The sequence below is a fragment of the Rhinopithecus roxellana genome, chromosome 13 (assembly GCF_007565055.1).
Source record: "Rhinopithecus roxellana isolate Shanxi Qingling chromosome 13, ASM756505v1, whole genome shotgun sequence".
In the NCBI taxonomy this organism is placed as follows: Eukaryota; Metazoa; Chordata; class Mammalia; order Primates; family Cercopithecidae; genus Rhinopithecus; species Rhinopithecus roxellana.
This window is the reverse complement of record NC_044561.1, coordinates 35,185,670-35,199,581: the sequence shown is the minus strand read 5'-3', so window position 1 is coordinate 35,199,581 and position 13,912 is coordinate 35,185,670. Positions and strand designations below refer to the sequence as shown.

General features: G+C 50.5%; 1 protein-coding gene across 2 annotated transcripts in view; it reads right to left on the bottom strand.

Moving 5' to 3' along the window:
- ZC3H7B (zinc finger CCCH-type containing 7B) overlaps window positions 1-10,397 on the bottom strand; it is a 61,340-nt gene extending 50,943 nt beyond the window's left edge. The window contains exon 1 of one of the 2 annotated variants that reach the window (XM_010376486.2): window positions 9,971-10,397. The gene's annotated coding sequence lies outside the window, so the exon portion shown is untranslated. The remainder of the gene's footprint in view (window positions 1-9,970) is intronic. The other variant, XM_030914356.1, reaches the window with a different exon arrangement.
- Window positions 10,398-13,912: the final 3,515 nt, after the last annotated feature.

Below are 13,912 nucleotides of genomic sequence, written 5' to 3'. Positions count from 1 at the left end.
CTTTGTAAACCTGCATATTTCACTTTATACTTTTTCTTTTTTTTTTTTCTTTGAGACAGAGTGAGACTCTGTCACCCAGGCTGGAGTGCAGTGGCGCGATCCGGGCTCACTGCAACCTCTGCCTCCCAGGTTCAAGCAATTCTCCTGCCTTAGCCTCCCAAGTAGCTGGGATTACAGGAACCCGCCACCACGCCCAGTTAATTTTTTATTTTTAGTAGAGATGGGGTTTCGCTATGTTGGCCAGGCTGATCTCGAACTCCTGGCCTCAAGTGATCCGCCCGCCTCGGCTTCCCAAAGTGCTGGGATTACAGATGTGAGCCACCACGCCTGGCCTATACCTTTTGTTTTTGAGACAGGGTCCTGCTCTGCCACCTAGGCTGTAGTGCAGTGGCGGGATCTCAGCTCACTGCAGCCTCCACCTCCTGGGCTCCAGCAATCATTTCACCTTCGGCGTCCTGAGTCGCTGGAACCGCAGGCACGCTACACCATGCTTGGCTAATTTTTTGTATATTTTGTAGAGACAGGGTTTTGCCATGTTGCCTAGGCTGGCACTTTATACATTTAAAAACATGACAGGTCTGAAAAGATTTAGAAACCCTATTCTAATGAATCATATTATTTATCCACCCAGTCATATCAAAGTTAGGTGCTTGTTACCCCACTTTTCACAGAGAAGTGAAGCGTGGTGGGGATCTGTGACTTGTCCAAGGCCACATTGTTGCTGAGGAAGAAAGCTGGAGCTACTGGCAGGGCTCCCGGCTCCAGGAATGAATGTGAAATGGCAACCTGCAGCTTGTGTTCTTGTCAACTGGCTCACCTTGAACAGAAACCAAAGTTCAGGAAACTTCCCCAGACCTCCCCAACTCCCTGGTCCCTGTCCCACAAACTAAACAAAGAGTCAGTAGCAAAGCACACTCCTTTTTCCGCCGGCAGCATTCTGGTTACAAAGGGCTTCTACTTTCATAATCTTGTCTTACCCTGCCAACAACTTGGGGCCAAACTGCACAGGAATGGTTCAAACCCACATCTCTGTCTCCAGGGGGCCTGGGCTCCAGCTGCTTCTTTTTTTTCTTTTTTTTTTTTTGAGACAGAGTCTTGCTCTGACGCCCAGGCTAGAGGGAAGTGGCTCGATCTCGGCTCAGTGCAACCTCCACCTCCAAGGTTCAAGCGATTCTCCTGTCTCAGCCTCCAAATAGCTGGGACTACAGGCATGCGCCACCATGTTAAGCTAATTTTTTTGTATTTTTAGTAGAGACGGGTTTCACCATGTTGGCAAGGCTGGTCTTGAACTCCTAACTTCAAGTGATCCACACACCTCGACCTTCCAAAGTGCCGAGATTACAGGCGTGAGCGACCGCATCCAGCCCTGCTCCAGCTTCTTCATTAAGACCCACCAGATGTGGTGCTTAAAGTGAGATGCTTAAAATATACCAACTCCTTGGCCGAGTGCGATGGCCCATGCCTGTAATCCTAGCACTTTGGGAGGTCGAGGTGGGCGAATCACAAGGTCAGAAGATTGAGTCCATCCTGGCTAACACAGCGAAACCCTGTCTCTACTAAAAATACAAAAAAATTAGCCGGGTGTGGTGGCAGGCACCTGTAGTCCCAGCTACTCAGGAGGCTGAGGCAGGAGAATGGCATGAACCCAGGAGGCGCAGGCTGTGGTGAACTGAGATCGTGCCACTGCACTCCAGACTGGGTGACAGAGTGAGACTCCAAAAAAAAAACTCCCTTTTTAAAACAGTAACAGAAGGTCATTGTAAAAGCTTTGGAAATTATAGGCAAGTATTAAAAAAATAAGCCAGAGTCACCCAGAGGCCCATAGCTCAGAGTGACTGTCTAATGCTGCGGCATACCCTGTTCCTCTTGAGCAGTTAGTCACTGCTCCTACTCCCAGGGAGCTTGAAAATCCTTGTGGCATCAAGACAGTTTCCTGCGCTGCTCTGCTTGCTTTGGTGCCTGGTGCTGACAGGGAGGCAGGCTGGGCCATGCAATCCACCAGCCCTGGGTTCAAATCCCAGCACTGTCCCACACTGGCTTTCAGGGCACTTCCTTGAGCCTCAGTTTTGTCATTTGGGGGACAGGGATGATGATACACACCTGACAAGACAATTTTGCAGATCCACCTGGTGTGCTTCCCCGTGAAGGGGTCAGAAATTCATGTTTCTGCTGAAATGGGTGCTGTAGAGAGCACTCACTACGGACATAATTATCCTGTAAGTTTTCAGTCAGTCAATGTTGATTTTTCTTTGCAGTTTCCCTGCCCAGTCGTGGGCTGTCTGGCAAGGGCTATTCTGTGGCCAACCTGCTACTATTATTTATTTATTCAGCAAATAACCATGAAGCACTTTTAGTGCAAGGGGACCTACCAGGGGCTAGGGGAACATGGTTAATAAAGTCCTTTCCCTGGTGGAGCTTGTCATCCATGGGCAGGAAGACAAATAAACCAGCATGAAATGCACATGACAAGTAAAAATAGAGATCAGAGTCACAAGGAAGCTGAAGCAGGAAGCGTGGCATGGAGTGATGGAAAGTACACTAGGGGCGGGCACAGTGGTTCATGCCTGTAATCCCAGCACTTTGGGAGGCTGAGGTGGGCGGATCACTTGAGGCCAGGAGTTCAAGACCAGCCTGGTCAACATGGTGAAACCCCATCTCTACTAAAAATACAAAAATTAGGCCGGGTGTGGTGGTGGGCACCTGTAATCCCAGCTACTCAGGAGGCTAAGGCAGGAGAATCACTTGAACCCAGGAGGTCAAGGTTGCAGTGAGCCGAGATCATACCACTGCACTCCAGCGAGACTGTCTCAAAACAAGAAAAAAAGAAAGAAAGCAGACTGGGAGTTTAGGGAAGACCGTTAGGGGGAAGCTAGCATTTAAGAGAGACAGGGAGCCAGTCATGGAAGACAGGAGGTAGGGTAAGAGGACACCTACCTAGCAGGGGACAGGGCACAGGCAATGGCCCCGAGGTGGGAACAAGCTGATAATGTTCCAGGAAAACTCAGAAGGCCAGAGTGGCTGCAGCGCCCGAGTGAGGGCAAGCCACGTGGGAGGCAAAGTGCAAGGGGCAGACAAGGCTGGTCCCAGAGCCACTCACAGGCCATGCCGGAAGCCAGGGCTGTGTTTTGCGTGTGTCAGGAAACTGCAGGAGACTTTTCAGCAGAAGAGTGACAGGAGCTTATTTATTTTGCAAGAAGATCCTTTGGCTACTACAGGGAGGATACTGGGAGATTGGTTACGAGGCTACTGCAGTAGTCCAGGCCTGGATCAAGGCAGACAGTGAAGAAGATTCAGGAATATTCTGAAGGCTATTAAATGATCACAACTGCAACCGCTGCCACAGATTTGACTGGATCAGTATGGCCATTTCACAGAAAAGGAGACAGAAGCCAAGAATGACAAAATAATCGTGCCTCCATCATACAGCCAGCATGAACAGGAGTTGGGAATGAAATTCAGGACTTTGGGCTCCCTGCCCTGCGTTCCTCAGCCTGTGGAGGGAGAGGGATGACACAGGGATGCTCCAGGGAGCAAGAGCATAGCTGAACCAGGGCGACCTCTGAAAACCCCAGGAGGGCCAGAGCCCCCACCTTCCCTGCAGCCCTCACAGGAAGTGTTCAAGGAATGATCATCAGCCGACCCCAGCACTTCAGTAACACAAACCAATCAGAAGACACAGTTCTTGGTCTCAGGGAATCCAATACCCTGTTCCCCTCCCGAACCACAGTGTGGACTGGGTAGGAAGAGCAGTGCGGGGGTGATGCCTCAGTCTTTTTCTTCTGAAAAACAGGGACACCTCTTACCTTACCTCGAAAGACTGTCATGACAATTAATGAGAGACTGTGGACACAGCAGGACACAAATGGTGCTGGTAGTTAGGATTTCCAGACTGGTAAGAAAAGAGCTTCGAGGAAACTGGAAGTAACTTGAAGGCTGTGTCCTGCATGGCAGCTAAGACCTTGGACACCAGATGGCTTCATGTGACTCCCTTCTCTACCTCAGCTCTGTGATCTCGGAAGTGTTACTTAGTCTTTCTGAGCCTTAGGCTCCTCATCTACAAGATGGGGCTGCCAGTGATTGCTCCGGCCTTGAAGAGCTGTTAAGTGGATTCAATAAGAGAAGGCATAGGAAATGTCAAGCACGATGCTGGTATAGAGCGGTGTTAACTATATGGGGGCTGCTGGTATATGGGTGTTATATGCTGCTATATGGGTGATCGTATCCCCACAATCACCACCAAGTTCATGTCTCAGCCTCTGATGCTGAGGAGCTGTGATGCTGCAGAACTGAAGTTACCAGATGTTTCTTAAGGGAACAAGGGTTCTGAATGCAGGAATGTCCCTCCCTCTGGGCCTCCATAGCCTGGTGGGGAGACAGCACCAACACAACCAACACGGCACCAATATAACCAACACGCCTGCAAAGAAACAGTCTCCCTGGGGGGAATGAACTCGGTGGGAAGGAGTCTGTAGCTGGTGCTGACAGACGAAGGAAAATGAGCTTGTTTTCCAGGGGCCATGAAATGTGATGAAAGGAGCTGACTTCAGGCCCAGCATGGTGCCTCATGCCTATAATCCCAGCACTTGGGAGGCCGAGGCGGGTGGATCACGAGGTCAGGAGTTCGAGGCCAGTCTGACCAACATGGTGAAACACCATCTCTACTAAAAATACAAAAAAAAAAAAAAAAAAAAAAAAAAAATTAGCTGGGTATGGTGGCACATGCCTGTAATCCCAGCTACTTGGGAGGCTGAAACAGGAGAACTGCTCGAACCTGGGAGGCAGAGGTTGCAGTGACCCAAGATCACACCACTGCACTCCAGCCTGGGTGACAGAGGGAGACTCTGTCTCAAAAAAAAAGAAAGGAGCTGACTTCTGTGCAGGCTCCTGGGAGCTGACGCACAGCCCATCATCAGCCCAAGCTGAGCCTCCAGCTTGGAGCTGCAGCACCTCCACACCCTGCTGTCTGAATAACCTCAGGTCTCCCCTGAGGCTCCTCCCCAGGCCCACACCAGGCCAGCTCCAGAGCCAGACATCCTGGGTTGGCTCTGCAGCTCTGCCCCTTGCGCACTTCACAGAATCTCTCTATGCCACAGTTTCTTCACCTGTAAAATGGGGATAATTATAGTGCCTCCCTAGAGGGCTGTTGAAAGAATTAAATAAAGTCTGGGCGCGGGGGCTCACGCCTGTAAACCCAGCACTTTGGGAGGCCGAGGAGGGTCGATCACTTGAGATCAGGAGTTCAAGAACAGCCTGGCCAACATGGCGAAACCCCATCTCTATTGAAAATACAAAAATTAGTTGGGCATGGTGGCGGACACCTGTAATCCCAGCTACTCGGGAGGCTGAGGCAGGAGGATCACTTGAACCCAGGAGGCAGAGGCTGCAGTGAGCCGAGATTGCGCCATTGTACTCCAGCCTGGACCACAAGATCAAAACTCCATCTCAAAATAAATAAATAAATAAATAAATAAATAAATAAATAAGCTAATTTAGGAAAAAGGACTTTCAACAGGGCCTAGAGGATTGCTGGTCCAGTGATTGCTAAATTAATACAAATTTTTAAACACTTCTAGCTCCTTTCATCTGAGTTTCTTATCCTAATCCCCAGGCATGGGTTATCATCAAATATCATCAAATCTCAGGGCTCCTTTTTAGAAGGGGAAATTGAGGCCCAGAGAATCAAAAGGATCACGATGGCAGAGCCTGACTTGAACTCAAAGTCACATATGTGCCCACTAGACTGTGGCTGTACCAGGTGACCTGTTCTTCTTTATACATCCCTGCCTTTGTCTATCTCAATGCCTCTGCTTAGAACACCCTTTCTCTGGCTTTTCAACCTATCTTTCAGATGTTCAAATGGCACTTCTAGGAAGACCTTCCACTCTTGGGCAAAATAAACCTTCCTCCTCTACGCTGGGGCATAATTCAATTTGACAACACAATGGCTGAGTGTGTCATCCTGGCACTGCCTCTGGGGCTGGAGGCACAGAGGGTGAATCAGACCCACTTCCTGTCCTTGGGAAGCTCACATTAATGGTCCATATCTATCTCATCCCAAGCTCCAAGCTCCCCCAGGTTGCTGAGCCAGCACCTAGCAGGCACTAAGGAACCAAACTTGCTCAAATCCCCACGCTCAGGGACCGGTCCTCCTTCCACTGCCATTCTGCTTTCTGCAGTTAGAAACCTATTGAGAGTGCTTTCACTGGGCCAGCCCCGTGGGGCCCTGGGACATAGAGCCAGTTTAGGAGAACTCCCTAGTCTTGGGGAGCCTGCTGACAGTGCTACCCTAGTTGCATTTGCTAATTCAGACCATCTGGTCTCTTTTTGTTTTTTGAGACGGAGTTTCACTCTGTCGCCCAAGCTGGAGTGCAGTGGCATGATCTTGTCTCATTGCAACCTCCACCCCCCAGGTTCAAGAGATTCTCCTGCCTCAGCCTCCCAAGTAGCTGGGATTACAGGCACCCACCACCATGCCCAGTTAATTTTTTTTTTTTTTTTTTTGAGACAGAGTCTCACTCTGTCACGAGGCTGGAGTGCAGTGATGCAATGTTGGCTTACTGCAACCTCCGCCTCCCGGGTTCAAGCGATTCTCCTGCCTCAGCCTCCCAAGTAGCTGGGATTATAGGTATGCACCGCCACACCCAGCTAATTTTTGTACTTTTAGTAGAGGCGGGGTTTCACCATGTTGGCCAGGATAGTCTCAATCTCTTGATCTCGTGATCCGCCTGCCTCGGCCTCCCAAAGTGCTGGGATTACAGGTATGAGCCACCGCAGCCGGCCAATTTTTGTGTTTTTAGTAGAGACTGCGTTTCACCATGTTGCCAGATCTGGTCTTGAACTCGTGACCTCAAGTGATCAGCTTGCCTCGGCTTCCCAAAGTGCTGGGATTACAGGCCAGTCCCTGTTGTTGCTTACGTATCTGAGAGGAAGGTGGTGCAGAGGTCAGGAGCACACTCAAGAGTCAAGAAGGCCTGGATTCAAATCCTGCAGATTGACCTTGGGCTGGGCACACAAATCCTGTGTTCCTCAATTTCTTCATCTGTGAAATGGAGATTACAGTGCCTACCCCTCATGGAGCTACTAAAACAATTACAGAGAATGTAAGTCAACCTTCCAGCACAGAAGCAATTGTGGCTAACCCACCCTGGCAAGCCTCCCCATTCTTTCAAGTTCAAATTCTACTTCCTAGAAGAAGCCTTCTCTAACTTTTTCAGGTAACCTTGAGCTCTCTTCTCTCCACTCCCACCGCATTGACACCATAATTCTTGTGTTCTCATTGATTCACTAGAGTGAAGTTTCTCTTTCCAGCCAGATAATAAATGACAAAGTTTATTGCAAACCTGCCCCACAGCATCTCACAAGAGGCACTTGAAAAGTAACTTGCAGATGGGCATGAGGTGGCTCACACCTGTAATCCCAGCACTTTGGGAGGCCGAGGTGGGCAGATACGTTGAGCCCAGGAGTTCATTTCAATCCAGATATGTTGAGCCCAGGAATCACTTGAACCCAGGAGGCAGAGGTTGCAGTGAGCTAAGATCGTGCCACTGCACTCCAGCCTGGGTAACAGAGTGAGACTCTGTCAAAAAAAAGAAAGAAAGGAAAAAAAGGAAAGAAAAGAAAGAAAAGAAAGAAAGAAAGAAACTTGTAGCAGCCAGGTTTGGTGGCTCATGCCTGTAACCCTATCCCTTTGGGAGGCCGAAGCAGGAGGATTGCCTGAGCTGAGCCAGCAGACTGAGTTACAATTGTGCTATTGTACTCCAGCCTGGGTGACAGAGTGAGACCTTGTCTCAAAATAAAAAATGAAAAGAAGGCCAGGCAGGGTGGCTCACGCCTGTAATCCCAGCACTTTGGGAGGCCGAGGCAGGAGAATGGCGTAAACCTAGGAGGCGGAGCTTGCAGTGAGCCAAGATCGCACCACTGCACTCCAGCCTGGACGACAGAGGGAGACTCCGTCTCAAAAAAATAAAATAAAATAAAAAATAAAAAGAAAAGTAACTTGCTAAGGTGGCCCAGGACTCTGGGAAAGGGTGACGATTCGGAGCCAGAAAACTGGGTGGGAATCCTACCTCTGCTATCTGACTTTCCAGCAAGACTCACAATTCGGCCTAAAGTTTTTCATCTGGAAAATGTCTACCTGACACAGTTGCTGTGGAGGACAGATGAGCCAACACATGTGAAAGCCCTTTTGTTATAAACTAAAAAGTGATATTTAAGGGGTTATTATTTTCAGATTGAGGGATTATTTTCAGATTCTCTATCCATGTCTCAACCGACGTCTCAGCTTTCCTACTAAGACTCGAGACACCAGCGCATCCCACCAAGCTTCTTAGCCCCGCAATAATCTATCAAAACCTCCATTCCTGTCTATCCTATAGAAAAGCCAGCAGCTAAGAACACACAGCACCTACGGAACAGAAACTTTATCCCAGCTCAGGGACAACAAAGTCTCTCTCTCCTGGACAGATCTCATCCCTCCTGGACAGGTTCCTTCTTCCCACCTTAAGTCTCCCCACCTCTCAAACATGCTCCATCCGAGTGTTGACCAGGTGTCATTTCCACCTTGCAGTCCAACTTCTGTGGGAGGTGAACATGCTTGCAAAGAAGACCACCACGGAGGGGATGGCTGTACGTGTGTGGGGGAAGTATTGGTAGTAGAACTAAAGATTCCATCCGCCAGCATTTTGTGTCCAACACAGTTGCTATATGTACTATAATTATCTCATTTGTGTGAAAATTCAAGGATCTGCATGCTGCTATTTTCATCAGGCTGAACTGCAGATGCTGAAGAATATGGCAAGAAGTTGGGGTTCAAAGTCTGATGCCAAAGCTAGCAATCCGAGAAATAAAACCGCTGACCACCAGCTCCCCACTCAGGCCCAGCCCCCTTTCCAGCCCCCAGACTCCCCACGCAGGGCCCTAGCCCGCTAGTCTTCCCCCTCAATTCCCTGCTGGCGACACAGCCATCGGGTTCTATCAGAGTGAGCTCTTTTTATATGATGATTTTTCCCCCTGGGAAAACGGCTTTGTCTGTGAAAGTCCCCCCAACCAGGCGCCTTATAAACACCCAAAACAGACAGAGTTAAGGAGAAAGAAGGGGAAAGGAGGAGGGAGCAAGCCCGGAGGGGGGCCCCCAGGCTCGCTGCGGGCAGGATGGGGGTATAAGGCCGGGGTCGGCGGCTCCCAGGCCCCCAGCCCCGTCAGGGCGCCCCCTCCCCAGGCGCCAGAGCCGGGATCCGCGGCCCCCTAGCACTCCCTGGACTGCCGCGGGCCTCCCACAGGCCTCGGAGTCCACAGACTGATCCTGCGACCGGAAACGCCCCCCTGTCCAGCAAGCCCAGACCGCGCCCCCCTGTCCTGCCGCCCCCTTCCCGCGGGCCCGGCTGCAGGCCCCGGATCCCCGGGCTCGCGTGGACGCCGCAGCCGAAAGGGGCGGCCCGTCGGGCGGCCCCGCTCCCCGGCCCTTGACGCGGCCCCTCCAACTGCGGGTGCTGCGGGGCCAAGGCGAACACAAAAGGAAGGGGGGCCCTGCCAGCGACGCCCCTGCCAGCCCCCGAGACCCTCTGCGCGGGGTCGACAAAGCATCCGGGCGCCCCAGAAGCTCCGGATGCCGAAGAGAGAGGCCCCACGAAAATCTCAAGACACCTCCTGGGGGCTGCAGGGGCGGCCAAGTCTCCCCAGCGCCAGGTGCCCCCGGCCGCACGGTAACTTTGAAACTTTGGGGCAGGGCATGGGGACCGGGATCCCCAAAAAGGAGGAAGGAAATGGGGGTTTAGAGACGATTTATTTTTTGCAAAATCCCACTTTCCAGGTGGCTCAGCGCGCGGCCCCGGCCTGGAGAGGGCTCTCCGCGCCTCTTCCCCAGCCCAGCCCGGCCCGGCCCGGGCGTCCCCGAACCCTCGCGCGCGGGCGGCCCTGGACGCGGTGGCCCCGACCTCTGCCCCGGGGGGCTCGGGCCGCGCCAAGCACTTACCTCCGCCGGGCTGCGCTCCCCGCGGGCCTGCGCCGAGCCCGATAAATGGTATGCTATGACTAGAGGTATGATTACGTTATTATTATTAGTAATAATAAGAGTAAATGTTATTTAATTACGGGCGGCCGCATCCTGCTCCCGGCGCCGCCGCCCCGGCAGCTCCGTCCATGTGGCTCTGGAGCGCTTTACTTTCATTTCCAGCCCCTCGGCCGGCCGCTCGCGGCAGCACCCGCTGGAGGCACCGTCTCCCTGCAGCTCTTCCTCCTCGGGTCCTAGAGAGCGCGGCTCCCGTCGCCTCGCCGCGCCCGGGGTGGGCGGCGCAGGCTGCGCACCTGGGGAGAAGGGGGTGGGCGAGTCGGAGAAGCCCCATTCCCCGTCGAAAGCTCATGCCTGGAATTCACCTTTATTTTCTTTAAAAGTGTCCTGCCTTTTAGGGGGGTTTCCAGTGGCAGTTCTGCATTTCTGGGCTAATGCTGCTCAAACCCAGCGCCTCCGCCCTTCCCCATCTGTGTCAAAAGCCCCCCCTCTGGCTTCCAGGTGCTTTCATGAAAGGCTGCCCAAAACCCTTCTCACAGATGGGAACCGGAGACACAGAGAAGAATCAGGACCTCGCTTGGCTGGAGTTTTATGTATAAGATGTTAAAAAATATTGAATGACACTTGTTAAAACGAGTATAAGGCCGACTTTACTGGCACCATGATGGATGTAGGGACCACTGCAGTGGGTTTTGCGGTCGGGGAGAGTATTTGGGCTCAATTCAGAATTCAGCATGGGCAATAGGAATTTATAAGGAAGGAGCAAGGATCCGCTGATTGAGGGCCAATGCATAGGAAACTGCATCAGAGATAAAAGAGGATTCTGGCTTAAACCCATCTAACAAGATTCTGGCTGAAGACAGGCCAAGGTGATCACACATCACCTGAGGAATTGTGGAGAATGAGGAACCTGATGAGATATTGACAATCAGGGCTGGGTGCAGTGGCTCACGCCTGTAATCTCAGCACTTTGGGAGGCCGAGTCGGGTGGATTACCTGAGGTCAGGAGTTCAAGACCAGCCTAGCCAACGTGGTGAAACCCCGTCTCTACAAAAATACCAAAATTAGCCAGGCTTGGTGGTGGGTGCCTGTAATCCCAGCTATTCAGGAGGCTGAGGCACGAGAATCACTTGAACCCCGGAGGTGGAGGTTGCAGTGAGCCAAGATTGTGCCGTTGCACTCCAGCCTGGGAGACACAGTGAGACTCCGTTTCAAAAAAGGAAAAAAAAAAAAAAAGATATTGACAATCAGGTATGGAGAATGGGGGAGTCTAGCTAAACCAACTTAGCAGGATTCTTACCAAAAGCGGACAGTGTGGCCCAGGGGCAGTGGCTCACACCTGTAATCCCGGCACTTTGGGAGGTTTAGGCAGGAGGATCACTTGAGCCCAGGAGTTCAAGACCAGCCTGGGCAACATAGTGAGACCCCATCTCTACAAAAAATTAAAGAATTAGCTGGCATGTGCTGTAGTCCCAGCTACTCTGGAGGCTGAGGCAGGAAGATCACTTGAGGCCAGGAGTTTGAGGCTGCAGTGAGTGATGATCATGCCACCTGCACTCCAGCCTGGGTAACACAGCGAGGCCCTGTCCCTAAAAACAAAACAAAAAACTGGACAATGTAAAGATGAACACAGAAGTCCAAAAGTCAAGGCCTAGTTGAAAAGTTCAGGGGAGCCTAGAGTTTAGTTAAGGAGAGAATCTTTGCCAGGGATATTTCTAGAAAGGATTTGAGGCAGCTTAGAAGACCTACTAGGAAAGGGGAGATTAACCAGACAGACCAGCTATGCATATCCATGATACTGCCTCAGGACTGGTGAAGAGCCTACATTTGAATCCATAGCTCATGATCCAAAGAGTGTTCATTTATCACTACCTGCCCCATTAATTCCTGGAGGACTCTCTCAAGAGTTCTCTCAGATTTCCTTCTTAATCCTCTTCATTTTACACACATGCACACATACACACATGTGTATATATTTTTAATTTATTTCAGATCAGCTGTGAGCTTGGCAGACTTCATCTTTACAAATGTTATCTCTTCCACAAGCATTTGTGCCAGACACAATCTTAGGAACTGGGGATATAACAGTGAACCAAATTTTAAATATTTAAATGCACTGTGGTAAGTATTCTAGGAGAGACAAGAACCCAGAGCTGTGTTTACCTTTTTTTTTTTTTTTTTTTTTTTTTTTTTTTTTTTTGAGACAGGATCTGACTGTCTTGCGCAGGCTGGAAGATAATAGCATGATTATGGCTCACTGCAGCCTCCAGCTCTCCAGCTCCTGGGCTTAAATGATCCTCTGGCCTCAGTCCCCCAAGTAACTGAGACCACAGGTATACATCCCTACACCTGGCTAATTTTTAAAATTTTTTGTAGAGATGGGGTCTCATGTTGTCCAGGCTGGTCTCCAACTCCTGGACTCGAGTGATCCTCCTCCTGCCTCGGCCTCCCAAAGTGCTGGGATTATAGGTGTGAGCCACTGCACACAGTCTGCATTTACCTATTTAATTCTCACAGTAATTCTGGAAGATTGGTTTCATCATGCCCATTTTACAGATGAGAAACCAAAGCTCAGAATGAAGCGACTTGCCCAAAGTAGCAGTTCTGTCTCCAGAGTCTGTGTGCTTTACATGGCCTCCTACGCTTTCCTCTGTCTCTGCTTCAAGGGAGACTTTAAAGGGGAACAAAATGCACCTGAACCTGCAGAAGCTCTCAGACTCTTCCTTCTCTGGGTGCCTTCTCCCTCCTCACTACTCTGAGATCAACAAACAAAAAGACAACTCAGCTGTGCATGGTCGCTGACAGCTGTAATCCCAGCACTTCAGGAGGCTGAGGTGGGAGGATTCCTTGAGTTCAGGAGTTCTAGACCAGCCTGGGCAACACAGTGAGATTCCATCTCTCTCTCTTTTTTTTTTCTTTTTTTTTTTGAGCAAGTTCTCACTTTGTCACCCAGGCTGGAGTGCAGTGGCACAATCCTGGATCCCTGCAACCTCTGCCTCCCAGGTTCAAGTGATTCTCATGCCACAGCCTCCTGAGTAGCTGGGATTACAGGAATGTGCCACCCTGCCCAGCTAATTTTTTTGTATTTTTTAAAATAGAGATGGAGTTTTGCAATGTCAGCCAGGCTGGTCTCGAACTCCTGGCCTCAAATGATCCACCCACCTTAGCCTCCCAAAGTGCTGGGATTATAGGCACGAGCCACCACACCCAGCCTGTGAGATCCTATCTCTACAAAAAATCAAAAAATTGGTGAGGTGTAGTGACACAGGTGTGTGTTTCCAGCTACTTAGGAGGCTGAGGTGGGAGGCTTGCTTGAGCCCAGGAGACTGAGGCTGCAGTGAGCCATGATTGTGCTACTGCACTCTAGCCTGGGCGATAGAGCAAGATCTTGCCAAAAAAAAAAAAAAAGAAAAAAAGAAAAAAGAAAGCCTCTGGCATGAAGAAGGTAGATGCTTTTGTCCAGATCTGAAAACAGAATTCAGTGGCCATCAGACATTTCTGCTTAGTGGGAAATCAACCCTTAAGACACCTGGGATAGATGCAAGATCATGGGCTAGAGGCAGTGAGAGGTTGTGCCTGGCAATTTAGGGAGGCTGGATGGTGTGGTGCTTATGTCACTAAGGTGATATTAGGAGGACCAAGGTCCCCAGCCCTGCCACTCACTGGCTGTGTGACCCTGGCAATTTAGCAGTATCAATTTCTTCATTTGTAAGATAAGGATCAGGAAACTGCATCCACATAAAGTTTGACTTAAGGATTTTAATGAAATACGGGCGTGGTGGCTCACACCTGTAATCCCAGCACTTTGAGAGGCCAAGGTGCGAGGCTTGCTTGAGTCAGGAGTTCGAGACCAGCCTGGCCAACATGGTGAAACCCTGTCTCTACTAAAAATACAAAAATTAGCCA